A 14,380-nucleotide genomic window follows, 5' to 3' on the forward strand; every position below is an offset into this window, starting at 1 on the left:
GCACATGCAACAAATATATAACAAAAAGCCAGCTGAGCGATGGATGCTGGCTGTTCTAGTCCGGCGGGCATGTGACTCTCCCTAGTGTCCCATCTCTCAGAGTCCGAGACACTCAATCTGCACCCTGGAACCACCTCGATGGGATAGATCAAAATGTGAATGCACAACTTTGTGAAAACAAAGGGTCTACCATACTCTCTTCAGTTTTAAGTTGGTTTTATTTTGCTTTGTTTTTCTAAAGAGCTAAGAGAGCACATCAATGGAAGCAGAATGGTTTTATCCAGCATCTATGAGCACTGTGGCTGTCTGCTCTTGAAGACAGGGGCTGCCAGCCTGTCTCGGAGGGTTTCTGGCGGTCAAGAATCTGCCCCGACCTGGATCAGTGCCAACCAATCCGTTGGCCCAAGTCTGCTCCAGCTGCAGTAATGAAATCTGTCCTGTGCCTCCTCGTGCCAGTCAGGAGGAAAGTGCTGGACCTCTGGCACTGTTTACTTCTGTGCTCCCTTCCAGATTTTTTAAGGCTAAGCTGAGATGTGCTTTCAGACTTTCAGCCATTTGCTCTTCCTTTAGTCTTTCTATTACCACACCCTATCAAAGGACAGAGAGGTGTTTTTTTTTAAATGTTTATTCTTTTTGAGAAAGAGAGAGAGAGAGAGACAGAGAGCAAGCAGGGGAGGAGCAGAGAGAGAGGGAGAGACAGAATCGGAAGCAGGCTCTAGGCTCTGAACCGTCAGCACAGAGCCGACATGGGGCTTGAACCCATGAACCATGAGATCCTAACCTGAGCCGAAGTCAGACACTTAACTGACTGAGCCACCCAGGTGCTCCAGAGAGAGGGTTAAAAAAGAAGAGAGAGGCTAAATAAGAAAGAAGGCAAAGAGATTTCCCGTCCTGCCTGAACAGCCCTTAAAACCAACCATTATGAGGCTCCCCAAAGCCTTTGTCGTTACACCAAATTAAATCTAGCAAAATTCAGTTGATTCATCATTTTATGTGGAGAGACTGAAAAATGAAGTAATATTAATATGCAATTTTTTTCATGGAAGGAAATGAGTACACTAGCTAGAAGAAATATTAATGTCTTTACGTAATTAACACTCCTCCCAAAGGTATCCTGATAAAAGCAGAAAAGTCTAGGAATTGGATAATTTATTAATAACCGTTCTCACTGTCCTTGTGCTTAACTACCTCCCAAGACAAAATATCTTTGTTAATTAAATTTTATTTATACCAAATTAATACCTGCACATAGCTTTAAAAGTGAAATCGTTTTATCAGGCCATTAATCCAAGCCTGCTCTGTGCCCATTCTCCTTTCCCTCGTGTCAGAAGTCACCACTCCAGTTCTTTCAGGTGTTTCTACTGTATTCACACTCCAAAAATACCTTTAAAAAATGCTTAACATGCTATTTCTGGATTTTTCAGTTTGGGATTAATACCTACAGTCTTGCTGCTATGGAAGATGCCGATTAAGCTCACCTAGATCACCCTTCCCCCACATATTTGTCTTCTGTCCTCATCCATTTTTTTCCCTTTCTTTTTTTAAGTTTTTATTCAAGTTCCAGTTAGTTAACATACGGTATAGTAGGAGTTTCAGGTGTACAACATGAACTGCATAACACTTCCGTATACCACCCAGTGCTCATCCCAAGGGACTCCTTCATCGCCATCTCCTATATCACCCATCCCCCCACCCCCGCCCCTCGGACTCCTCACCCATTTTTGATTGAGTGTATACAGCCAGTGCTTTTATTATTAGTCATAAATACAATTTACTGCTGAGACAAACCAGTGTGTTATTACATTTTCTTTCTTGGACGTTTTTCTTTTGTCTTGTTTCCAGATCTCTGGCCAGTTGTTCCCACACCTTCCAGAAGCCCTGAAAAATGCCTATTAAGTCAATCTCCCTCGTGGACAAACTGACATACACCTGGCAGATTATAACCCTTCCGCACAAAAGACGCTGAGTATGTTGAAGTGGGGCCCGGGGAGTTAGGGCTCTGTTTGTTCACTCATGACCTTCAGGTGAGCTGGGTTAGGGAACCACTCATGTACGGCAAAATAAATACGATCCTAAACTCTCAAGTTTTAGAAATTCAGAGGGCAGAGGACTCCGGTTTGGTTCTCCATCATTCCAGCATCACTTGAAGACACTTTCAAGAGATGGAAACCAATTTGACACAAGTTGAAAGAATGACCCACACTTTATACTACATGAACGATCAACAAAACTATCACAACTCCCATTGAAGCGGCCAAGACTTTGGCTTTTTCACTTTCCCACAAACGACCTTGACACTTGAAGGCTGGGCATCAGGAAGACTGAATGCGTCTGTTCTCATGACAGCTATTTTCTTGTTACTAACGCTGGCTGCCAGATCTGATCTAGTTAAAGTAAGAATCAATCATACCCAACTGATACGATACAAGTTACAACACAGCTGGCCCCCAGGTGACCACGCTGACGTTCTGCAGCGTCCGGCGTGTGGCACCTGTGCTGTGTGTCCATATCTTCAGGCGGTCAGGATAATGCTCGTCCTCTTAATTACAAAATTAGGAAATGACATGTTATTAAGAAAATAGCTAAAAGAGCCAAACATGATTGCTTCTAGGGACTTGAAGACGAGGCCAGATTCTGCTGTTTCTTTGAACTAAGCCTTGTACCAGAAGGTTTAATTCAACCATGGACATGAAAAGAATTGGTAAAAATAACTTAAATAAAACAGGGTGTTAATCATAGGGTCAAATGAACTCATTCAAAAAGAATGCCAGGTACAACGTGGGTAAGTTATATAACACCTCCAGACCCAGTGAAGGTGAAAACACCAGTGTTCTCATTTCCTCCCCACCTCTACCTGAGGGTCAGGCTGGTTCCACTTCCTCATTCAACAATGTTTCCTGAAGTCCACCAGAGGCCAGGTGCTGTTCTAGATCCTGGGATGACAGCAGTGAGCAAAACAAACTTCTTGGTCTTCCTGTACTTAGATTCTAATGTGGGGACACCACGGATAACCAGCCCCCAATGAATGAGAGAACTCTGGGGATAATGGGTGCCAGGAAGAGAAAATAAAGCCTGGCAAGGGTTTATGCCATCGGAGAGTGGTGTCGGAGGGAGCACTACTTCAGAAAGAAGGTGAGGAAAGAGGCTTCTCCGAGGAAGCATTACTCGCAGAGACCTGACTGGTGGGAAGGAGGGAGCCAGGGGAGCACATCCCACAGAGAGAAAGCACGAGGGAGAGATGCGGAGGCTGCAAAGGCTTCCCCTGCGTCAGGGAGGCAGCTCAGGATGCAGAGGAGCGAGCATGGTGAGCCTGAGGAGCCGAGCAGAGCCCGGCAGTCTCAGAGGCCACGGTAAGAACCTGGAGTCTTAACAGGATGAGACGTCCCTGGAGGTCTGGGCAGAGCTCTGTGACTGGCTTTACCCTCTGTGAAGTACCACACAAATAACTACCGAAGTAAAAATAAAATGTCTATTTAAAATAAGAGGTTTGGGGGGTGCCTGCGTGGCTCAGTCGGTTAGGTGGCTGACTTTGGCTCAAGTCATGCTCTCACAGTTCATGGGTTTGAGCCCCGCCTTGGTCTCTGTGCTGACAGCTCAGAGCCTGGAGTCTTTCAGATTCTGTGTCTCTCTCTCTGACCTTGCCCTGTTCACACTCTGTGTGTGTCTCTCAAAAATAAACATTAAAAAATATTTTTAAATAAAAATAAAACAAAAAGAGAGGTTTGGGGCACCTGGGTGGCTCAGTCGGTCAAGCGTCTGACTCTTGATTTTGGTTCAGGTCATGATCTCATGGTTCGTGAGTTCGAGCCCTGCACGGTCAGCACGGAGCCTGCTTGGAATTGTCTCTTGCTCCCTCTCTCTCTGCTCCTCCCCCACTCATGCTTGCTCTCTCTCTCTCTCTCTCTCTCTCAAAATACATAAACAAACATTTACAAAAATAAATAAAATAAGAGGTCTGATTACAGCAAAGATATATATATGTAGGCAGATCGAGATAAACACATATATGTATGTATATACATCTTGTACATAACACACAATCTATCACCTTGGTATTATGGGCTACTTTTCATGTTCAACTTCATTACTGCCCACACAGTCCAAAAACTCATTTATTTGCCATCTCCCAAATAAGTCTTAATCTGGCATGCTATTAACAATTACCTACAGGGGCACCTGGGTGGCTCAGTTGGTTAAGTGGCCGACTTCAGCTCAGGTCATGATTCACAGCTCGTGAGTTCAAGCCCCGCATCAGGCTCTGTGCTGACAGCTCAGAGCCTGGAGCCTGCTTCTGATTCTGTGTCTCCCTCTCTCTCTCTGACCCTCTCCCACTCACACTCTGTGTGTCTCTCTCTCAAAAATAAATAAACGTTAAAAAACTAAAAAAAAAAAATTACCTACTGACTCAATGCATGGGGCCCAAGAGCAGGTCAACCTCTAGAGACAAAAATCACTAAGAACCAGAATGTAAGAAATGAGATGAGCAGAAATCCTGACCCCCAAGCACGGTTCATGGATGCGTCACTCATCCATGAAGTCCAGGAGGGCCATATAAGGGAATCTTTGGAGGTTGTTACATACCAACTGTGCTATAATCGTGTTCAACTGAACTTGTTTGTTTTCTGGGCTCCTCTGGCGTGTGGCAAGGGGTCTGGCAAGGGGTGTCCCTCTGCAGAAACCCAGTGTAACCTGATGTCAGAGTAGAGACCAAAAGGACATACGCCAAGATTCAAAGTAATTGTGAGACACAACATGTACTTGCCCCCACCCTCTGAATTTAGCACGGCATGAAGGAGAACCTGCCCTGTGATTCTTGGATTCCCCAACAAGGGCAAGAACACAGAAAGGGATGAAAGAGCAGAGCCTGAGGACACCATTGAAGAGTTTCTATGGAAACTCTTCTTTGTGCCTTGCTCTGAATCCCTTGCTTCCATGGGGCTACCTGGGGAACTCCTCTGAAATATGTAATACGTTCTTGCCACTAAGAGACAGAGGACGAGTGCCTACCTCATCCCTGAGGTAGGCACAGGAGGCCTGTGGGCCGGAGTTGGGCTCCACCGACCCACCGTGTGAGGAAAATCTAGAGGGTGAGGGGAAGTATAACCTGCCTATATGACCAAAGGGCTGTGCGCTGTGACCTGCCTGTGATCCCAAAGCTAGGAGTTGGTCAGGGCAGACGTGGGGAGCAGGTGGGGTGCCTCAAGTCCTCCTACTACAGCCCAGTGAGGGACAGAGAGAGCTCTGCAGAGAGAAGCTGGATGTGTTCCACGGGGGATCAGGGGCCGGGAAGCTGTCTGACTACCCAGGGCAGAGATGCGGCTTCCTGAGAAAGGAAACTGTAAAAGTCCAATGGGGAAACTCCAAATGCAGCAAAAATGCCCCAGAATAGAAAAAGCATCCTTTATCATCTACCCAGCCTGCTCAAGGACACCAGCACTAACCATCTGCCAGGTTCGGGAGGCATGAAGCCACAGAGCCAGGTAGGAAGTGTCCTGTCTCCTTAATTCTCTGCCATCTCCTCACGGCACCTCTAACAGGCTCTAAAGCAGCTGGTGATGGAGGGAGTGGCAGCAAACAGAGTGTGGAAAGCAGCAAGAACTCAGGTGTCCTTCTGAGGGTGGCGGCTTGCAGCATGGAAGAGGTCCAGGTTGGGGAAAGCAGCAAGATGCTACACGAGCCAGGTTTAGGGTCGGGAAGGGGCTCTTCGTGCGACCGAACATGCCACTAAGCTCGAAACTGCGCATACAACTTAAAGTGACCATAAACTGTTCACTTCCTGGGGCCCAGTCAGTGAAGCGTTCAACTCTTGATCTAGGCTCAGATCATGATCTCATAGTTCATGAGTTCGAGCCTCACGCCGGGCTCTGTGCTGACAGTGTGAAGCCCGCTTGGGGTTCTGACTCTCCTTCTCTCTGCTCCTCCCCTGCTTGCGTGTGCTCTCTCAAAATAAATCAATAAACTGTAAAAAATTGTCCATTTCCTAAGAGTGAGCACAAGAGTTGGAGGTCTGCCAGAGTCTCCAATTAGGGGATGGGGAAACTGAACCCCCTGAAGAAGGCTTTAAAGGGCAGAGCGAAACATAAATAATGTGTGCTTATCTCATTCGATTAACTCATGCCTATTCATCGTACAGGCCATAAGTAAATGAGTGAATGTATGAATAAACGAACAAATGAAACATCTACAAAAGAGTAAATGTTTGCATGAAGACCTGGAAAATGAAGAGGAGTGATAACAGGATTCACCGGTGACCTAGCATTTCTGGAGGAGAAAGACACTGGACCTGGCGTGCATGCTCTTACAGTGCTGACGGTCTGCAGTGCGGCAAAACACTAATAATAAACAGAGTATGAGCTGTAAAATCAGATGTTCCGGTTTGGGTATGCGATCGGGCACCCTCCCTCTGTGTGACCTTGGGCAAGTCACTTACCTTCTCTGAGCCTGTTTCCTCAGCTCTAAAATGGTGATAATACCTAGGGTACTAACAGTGATGTGATGATGTTATTTTATCTTTTTTAAGTTTATGTATTTATTATTTTTGAGAGAGAGGGAGATGGTGCAAGCAGGGGGAGGAGCAGAGAGAGAGTGGGTGGGAAGAGAGAGAGACAGAGTGAGAGAGAATCCCAGGCTCCACACTGTCAGCATGGAGCTCACTGCAGGGCATGATGATCTGAAATAAGAGAACACACAGAGAGTATCTCTCTGGTGCCTGGCACAAAGCGGACACGGAAAATGGCAGCGACCCTCACTACTCTCTGTCAGGGACAGAGGAAGCCAATTAAGATGTTTCCTGTAATTCTAAGCTCACCAAGCAACCTTACGATTCTCATTCCATTTTCTGGCAAACTTGATCACTGGGCAGCGATACTCAATAATGAACAGCAGTATTCCTGTAACTGTGAAGTTAACACTCTAATAAATCCACGTTTTCCGTATAAGCATGAGTCTCCCTTTGGAAGAGCTGGATCACCATTCATTAAAGTCTGATTAATGCTTGGTGACAGATGAGGAGGGCTGACTCAAAAGGCCCTCTCTCAAGAGCTGGGCCCCTCACTCCTACACCCCTCTTTTTCTAATTATACGTGATCACACCAAGACACTGAAAAATCCCAAAGTGTCTTTTATAAATTTTTTTTTAATATTTAGTTTTGAGAAAGACAGTGAAGGAGCAGCGGAGGGGCAGAGAGAGAGGGAGACACAGAACCTAAGCAGGCTCCAGGCTCTGAGCTGTCAGCACAGAGCCTGACACAAGGCTCACGCTCACCAACTAGGATCATGACCTGAGCTGAATTCGGATGCTTAACCAACTGAGCCATCCAGGTGTCCCCCCAAAGTGTCTTTTATTTTATTTTTTTAATTGTTTATTTGATTTTTTTTCTAATGTTTTATTTATTTTTGAAAGAGAGAGACAGCATGAGCAGGGGACGGTCAGAGGGAGAGGGAGATATAGAATCTGAAGCAGGCTCCAGGCTCTGAGCTAGCTGTCAGCACAGAGCCCGACGCGGGGCTCGAACCCACAAACTGCAAGATCATGACCTGAGCGGAAGCCGGATGAGCCACTGACTGAGCCCCCCAGGCGCCCTCCCCAAAGAGTCTTTTAAAACAAAGAAGGCATCTAATGTGTTCGTTATCATTTGTTCTAAATGTATTTCATTACAACACTCTGAGACTGGTAAACTGTAGATGGCTTACAATAGAAACACGTTCTCACGCAGGAGACCTTTTCAATACCAGGACGCCTTGTTTGTTAACACGTCGGGTGCAGAGTGAACTAGAATAACCAATTCCTGTTGCTTTGCTTGTGATACTTCCCTGTCTGGGGCTTTCCACACTCTCCTCTAGAAACCTTCCTTGTAACTCCAGTTCTTGAACAAGTCTTCCAGAATGATACGACCCATTTCTGATTATTCCTTGACTCCTATGTCTTCTCTGAGGTTGAATATATAATTTGGACTATATCATCTCATGCTTTTCCATTAGGAGAAAGTTCTGGTTCCTACCACCCACATACGTAACCGACAACAAGCCTTTTCACTCTGTGCTTTATTTCCCTCTTCATCAAAATAGACAGAATTCCTTCCTACCAGGCTGTTTTTGAGAAGGACATGAGATCACATTCTAGAAGGGGAGGGGGTGCCCGGGTGGCTCAGGCTTAAGGTTAAGCTTAGTCCGAATCTGGATTTCAGCTCAGGTCATGATCGATCTCACAGTTCGCAAGTTGGAGCCCTGCATCAGGCTGTGTGCTGATGGTGTGGAGCCTGCTTGGGATCCTCTCTTTCTCGCCCTCTCTCAAGAGTTTAAGTAAACTTAAAAAAAAAAGAAGGTAGTAGGGGGAACAAGGAGCCTGCACTCAGGGTAGAGGCACCGGAACTCCCAGCAGGCACTTAGAACTCTACCCTGGAGAGCTGGACTGTAGCTGTGCTTTAAGGAGAGCAAACCTGAGGTCCTTTCCCCTCATAGCCTCCAGCCTTCATCAAGGTGGGCTAATCCGCATATTCCTGAGGAAGTAAAATATTCCGGGAGCCTCCTTGTTTTCTTTCACCCCACGTACCAGTGTTTGCTAGAACTTCTATTTAGAAGCTCACCTAAAACATAAGCACTTCTCTGCTCTAAGGACCCTCAATTCTCATCAAGGGGGCTCCAACCCTTGTCTCATGAGAGACATCTTTCAAGAGAACTGTCAAAAAGCACAGAGCTGTGTTTTGTGTTGTGTTTTGAAATCACTACGGTGACAGTTTCTAAGACTCCCATAACTCTTGGACTTTTGGGTTAAAAAAAGACTTTATTCCCTTGTGGCCACTTAATTTTTTGTTTCAGAGAATTGTTAATGTAGCTGAAACCTTGCATTTCTCAAATGGCTCAAACCAGATGCAGTATTCACTGTGTTCCTATGAAGTAAATGATTCACATCCAGAAAGAAGAAAAAGAAAGTAGGCTACAAAGGGAACAAGCAAACTCAAAAATATCCTGGTTTACAATAGCTTCGAGGTTATATAATCCTCTGAGTTTCCATTTCGCTAAATTAGGTCAGCTTTTGACACCTGAATCATCTTCCCTGCCTTTTCTTTTTCAATCCTGCTGCACCAAGTCCCAGGTGCAGTTGTAAGTGACCTACTTAATTAGAATTTGGAGCCCTCAGACAGAAAAGGGTATTGTCTTTGTTCGATTTTGCTCAAAAGACTTTGTTAATGAGCTGAATTTCTAATTCAGTCTGTTAAAAACCGGACATCTTAAGCAATTCCAAAATCCAAGTATCCAGATTTAATTATATTCATGAGTGTGTGTTCAAACATGGCGCAGGCAAAAGAGGGTAATAGATCAAGTGTCAGGGCACGTTGGCTCTCCGCCCAACTCTACAGCTAACCTCAGTGTCACCTTGGCACATCCCTAACCTTCCCGAGCCTTGGTCTTCTCACTGTGATGAAGACAAGGTTAGACTCTCACATCCTTTATGGCTCAAGGTCTTTATGACTATTTCCCAAGCACCACCCACATAGAATGGGTGAAGGTGTACAAAAATGAATCAATATGACCCTATCAACAAAGACTTTATATTGTATAAAGGAAGAGAAGATCATACAGAAGAAAACCAAATGCCATACCTCCCTTACTTACCTTTATTCCTCACAATTGGTAGTGTGCCTCCCATATAGGAGAGGTTGCATCTGATGGAAGGAAATCAGGAATGGCTCACAGGTGGATGGAACTGGAGGGTATTATGCTAAGTGAAATAAGTCAGTCAGAGAAAGATAGATACCATATGGTTTCACTCATTGGTGGATCTTGAGAAACTTAACAGAAGGCCATGGGGGAGGGGAAGGGGAAAAAAGTTACAGAGAGGGAGGGAGGCAAACCATTAGAGACTCTTAAATACTGAGAACAAACCAAGGGTTGATGGGGGTGGGGGAGAGAGGAAAGTGGGTAATAGGCATGGAGGAGGGCACTTGTTGAGATGAGCACTGGGTGTTGTATAGAAACCAATCTGACAATAAATTATATTAAAATAATTAAAAATTTAAAAAAAAAAGACCATTCAATTCTCAGTGGCTCCCTGATACCATTCTCCAAACTGATGCAAAATCTTAAGCCAACATTCAAGGTTTTTCATGTTCTGGTCCCTATATATCATCTGACCTCTATCTCTCTCTTACAGCTTTGCTGTAGCTCAGATAATATCCATAACTTTCTACTTTCATGTCCACATTCATGCCATTCTTCATACTAATGTCCTCCAATCTCAACACAATCCAATTCCATTATCCCTTAACATACCAAATTCCTCCCGTTCTATAAAGGAGATCTTATGAAGCCTTTCCTGATCCCTCCAATCATAGGTTTCTCTCTCCCTTCCTTGAAATTCCACAAGATTTACTGACATTTCTCTTATAGTATATATGCCAGTTAGCCCAGCATTACAGCCGGGTAATGTTTTTGTCTCAAGATAATAATCTGTGACATCAGACACTACATTATTCATCCATGTTGCCAAACAGGACAAATAGAGAAAGTCTAGAACTCAGAAACTGAATAAACAATGCCACTGAGTTGAGAACATTTGTGGTTTATTCCTAAAATGGTGACTTGCAGTTTTTAAGTTTATTTATTTTTGAAAGAGAGAGACAGAGCATGAGTGGGAGAGGGGCAAAGTGAGAGGGAGACACAGAAACCAAAGAAGGTTCCAAGATCTGAGCTGTCAGCACAGAGCCCAACGTGGGGCTCAAACCCACAAATCGCAAGATCATGACCTGAGCCAAAGTTGGACGCTTAACCGACTGAGCCACCAAAGCACCCCTGACGTTTGATTTCTGAACACAGCATTTAGTTGTCAAAATCATAGTGGTTGAGTTTGGAAGACAGATTGGGTTCAAATTACAGAGCCTCGAGTGCCAGGGTAATAAAAACGGCATACATTTGGCACTCAAGGAGAGTCGCTGATGGTTTCAGGAGCTGAAGAGTAACAGAACCCGAGATATGAAAATCAAACAAGACGTCTCCTGGGAGTCTGGCTGGAGGCAAGTCCAGCCCTGAAAGAAGAGTCGAGTCTTGGTCTACTGATAAAATTAAGTGTATAAACCTGTGGACCTATGAGTCCCGGAAAAGTCACTAAGCTAAAGGCTGCTGTGTAGGCTTCCTGATAATCCCCCTCAATAAAAGGAAATAGGCTCAGACCAAAGCATCATTACTCAATTTCCAAAATGGTGAAAAAGAGAATACTCTATATTTTTTCCCGAGAAGGTAGAGGGGAAGAGAAAACACAACACATACAAAGCATGGGGACTCAAAATAGCTTTGGATTCCTCAGCAATGCCACTTGAGACCAGAAGACAGGAGGAGAAACTGTCTTTCAGATTCAGAAAGGAAAGAATTTCCAGCCTAGATTTCTATACGAAGCCAAACCATCAATGAAGGTAAGGGTAAAATAAACACATTTTCACACACACAGACTCTCTGAAAACTTATCTTCCATGTGTCTTTCTCAGAACACACTGAAATAAAGATATAAATAAAAAAAAGAAACAGAAGGCATAAAAGAAACAGGAAAGCCAATGCAAGAGGGAGGCACAAAGAGTCCCCAGAATAACAAGGAGCCAGAACAGCACCTGGGTGGCCAGACTAAAGGGTGACCACTCTAAACTGCAGGGGGTCAGGAGTCCCTGGGAGACATTTCCTACAGAGCCTCTGATGCTACTCTGGGGCAAACAGGCTGCATGGGAAAAGTTATCCTAGCATATGATATGGCTCACTGGGATTACATAATGATGTACACACTGAATTCTAACCTACCTAAAATAATACATCTTTTTGGGAAGGCTATGGAGACGTGAAATTGAGTAGAGGAGGGGGAGGCAGGAGTGAGGAAGGAAAGTTAAATATTCATCTTCCATAGTAAGAATCAATCTATACGGACTCTTAAATACAGAGAACAAACTGAAGGTGAATGTCAAGGTCGGGGAGAGAAGAAGATGGGTGATGGGCATGGAGGAGGGCACTTGTTGGGATGAGCACTGGGTGTTGTATGTAAGCCAATTTGACAATAAATTACATTTAAAAAAAAGAATCAATCAATACTGTCTAAAACCAAAAAGTCAAGAGGTGAAAGTCTAAGCACGTTATTTGGAAATAAGGGAGGTCTACGTGCATGAACATGTTAAAAAGTTGTAAATGTTTGGAGCATCTGGGGGGCTCAATCAGTTGAGCATCTGACTCTTGGATACTGCTCAGGTCATGATCCTGGGGTTTGAGAGTTCGAACCCCACATCAGGCCCTGCACTAAGAGTGAGGAGCCTGCTACGGATTTTTCTCTCTCCCCACTGTCTCTGTTCCTACCCTACTCATTCTCTCTCTCTCCCTCAAAATAAAGCAAAAAGAAAAAAAAGAAAAAAACGTTATAAATGTTTAAAAAACAGCCATGGTGACACAGCCACTTGGGATATTGGTCTGGCAATATCTAATAAACACAAATTCATACTAAATCATTCCACTGCTAGGTGTAAACCTCACGAAGTCTTACACATGTACATGGATTGTTTACTGCAGCATTGTTCGTCATAAGTAAGGTTTTTAAAATCACCTAAATGTCCAACAAGAGAAAAAAGGGATGTAATGTGATATATATAAATCCATGAAGTGTGATATATATAAATTCAATATAATACTACACAACAGTGAAAAATGGACATCATGGAGCTATGAGTTTCCAACATCAATAAACCTCAAAAACTGTGTAAAAGAGAAAGCAGATTAGGGAGAAAAGATAGAAAATTAATATATCACACTATTTATGTTAACATTCAGAACAATACTATATATGTACATATAACATATATACACATGCGCGCGCGCGCGCACACACACACACACACACACACACACACAGCAACTTCAGGATCATAATTCCCTCCGAGGTAGGAGAGTGGAAAATGAGGTCAGAGAAGGGTTCATAGAGAGTTTTGATTTTTCTTATAACGTTTTATTTCTTATGTTATATAGTAATACACCAGTCTCCATTATATTACCTATAAGTTTTGTGTATAAATGAAGTATTCCTAGGAGCTCCTGTTCAAATTTGGAAAATTAAACTCATTTAATTGTCCTTCGTGTCAAAACACGATCAGAGGACCATAATCCCTTAGGCAAAGTCACAGAGCTTCAGGTTTCAGAATTCTGAATTCTTTGGATTTTAGAAGGGATTGTATAAGTCCACGCAATATCTTGCACTTTCAGTGCGATCTATAGTCCAGTGATGTTCAAAGGGAGCATTTGACACTTCCCAGGTGGTTGTTCTCCCCTCGGGACAAATGAGCCACCAGCCTGCCCCCAGGCACACAGTCTTCGCTGTGCACTGATTGCCCCAGGGGAGCAGGGATGGGAAGCAAGTGAATGGGGACATCAGCAGGCCTCTTCGAAGAATCTGGACCCGTGATACCCAGATCTTTAAGTACCTAGGACTTCCTGACTCCTGACTTACACCAGGGCACAAATGCCCACTGCTCTGTATGCCTGATCTACTGTAGGGCAAATATACCACCTGATTCCTGCTGAGCCCATTTTCTGCTTTATTTCAGTTACTGTTAGGCAGAATATTGAGAATGACCCAGCTCTACATCACAGTCTGTGTCCTGCCTCTCCAAAGCCAGACCACACACACACACACACACACACACACACACACACAGCACTCGAAAGCAGATCTCCTTTCCCTGACTTCCTAACTGATCAACCTTGCCTACATTTGCTTGAATCTGCTCACCTGTGTTCCCCTGTGCCCCCACCACTCACCACCCAGGGGCTCTGTTTTTCCTGCCACTGCCAGCATCTTGCTAGCCACGCCCCCCTACCCGGGTTTGGTTGCCTCAATCATAGCATGACATATAATCAGCCTCAGGACATGCTCAATATCAACTTGCTCTTGAAAGCTGATGCTGAAAAATATTTTTATTTTTGCTGCTGATTACTCTGACTAATGAACTAAAGAACCCTGTGCTTAGTGTAGGTCCCATTAAACATCTATTATGGTAATCAACATCTCCTGGCTATTACCAAGGGTGACATTCTGAATTAATATCGGCATTAGAATCAATACCCAATTCCCTCAATACCAAATTCAGCAAGCACAGTAGCCAACTGGGAAAAGGCGAGAGGAAATACCCCTTCTCCTTCATAATTACCAAGCGGCCAGTCAACCACTTTTAAGTTGGTCAAGCTTGTTGATGTATTGTGTTTGCTGAATGCCTGGGCCTTACACAGAGCAAAGGCAAAGGATATCAGACATGTCACAGGGTTTTCAAGGGGAGCCCCACCATGTCTCCCTTGGGAGGGAAGCAGGAAAGCGGCTTTGGAGCAGGATGTCAGCAAGCACAGGGAGAAAGGCACTTTCTTC

General features: G+C 44.4%; 1 protein-coding gene across 2 annotated transcripts in view; it reads right to left on the reverse strand.

Annotated features, from left to right (window-relative positions):
• Positions 1-14,380, reverse strand: part of FUT10 (fucosyltransferase 10) — a 76,394-nt gene that overhangs the window by 50,379 nt on the left and 11,635 nt on the right. The window lies entirely within an intron of this gene.

The sequence above is a fragment of the Suricata suricatta genome, chromosome 1 (genome assembly GCF_006229205.1).
Source record: "Suricata suricatta isolate VVHF042 chromosome 1, meerkat_22Aug2017_6uvM2_HiC, whole genome shotgun sequence".
Lineage (NCBI taxonomy): Eukaryota > Metazoa > Chordata > Mammalia > Carnivora > Herpestidae > Suricata > Suricata suricatta.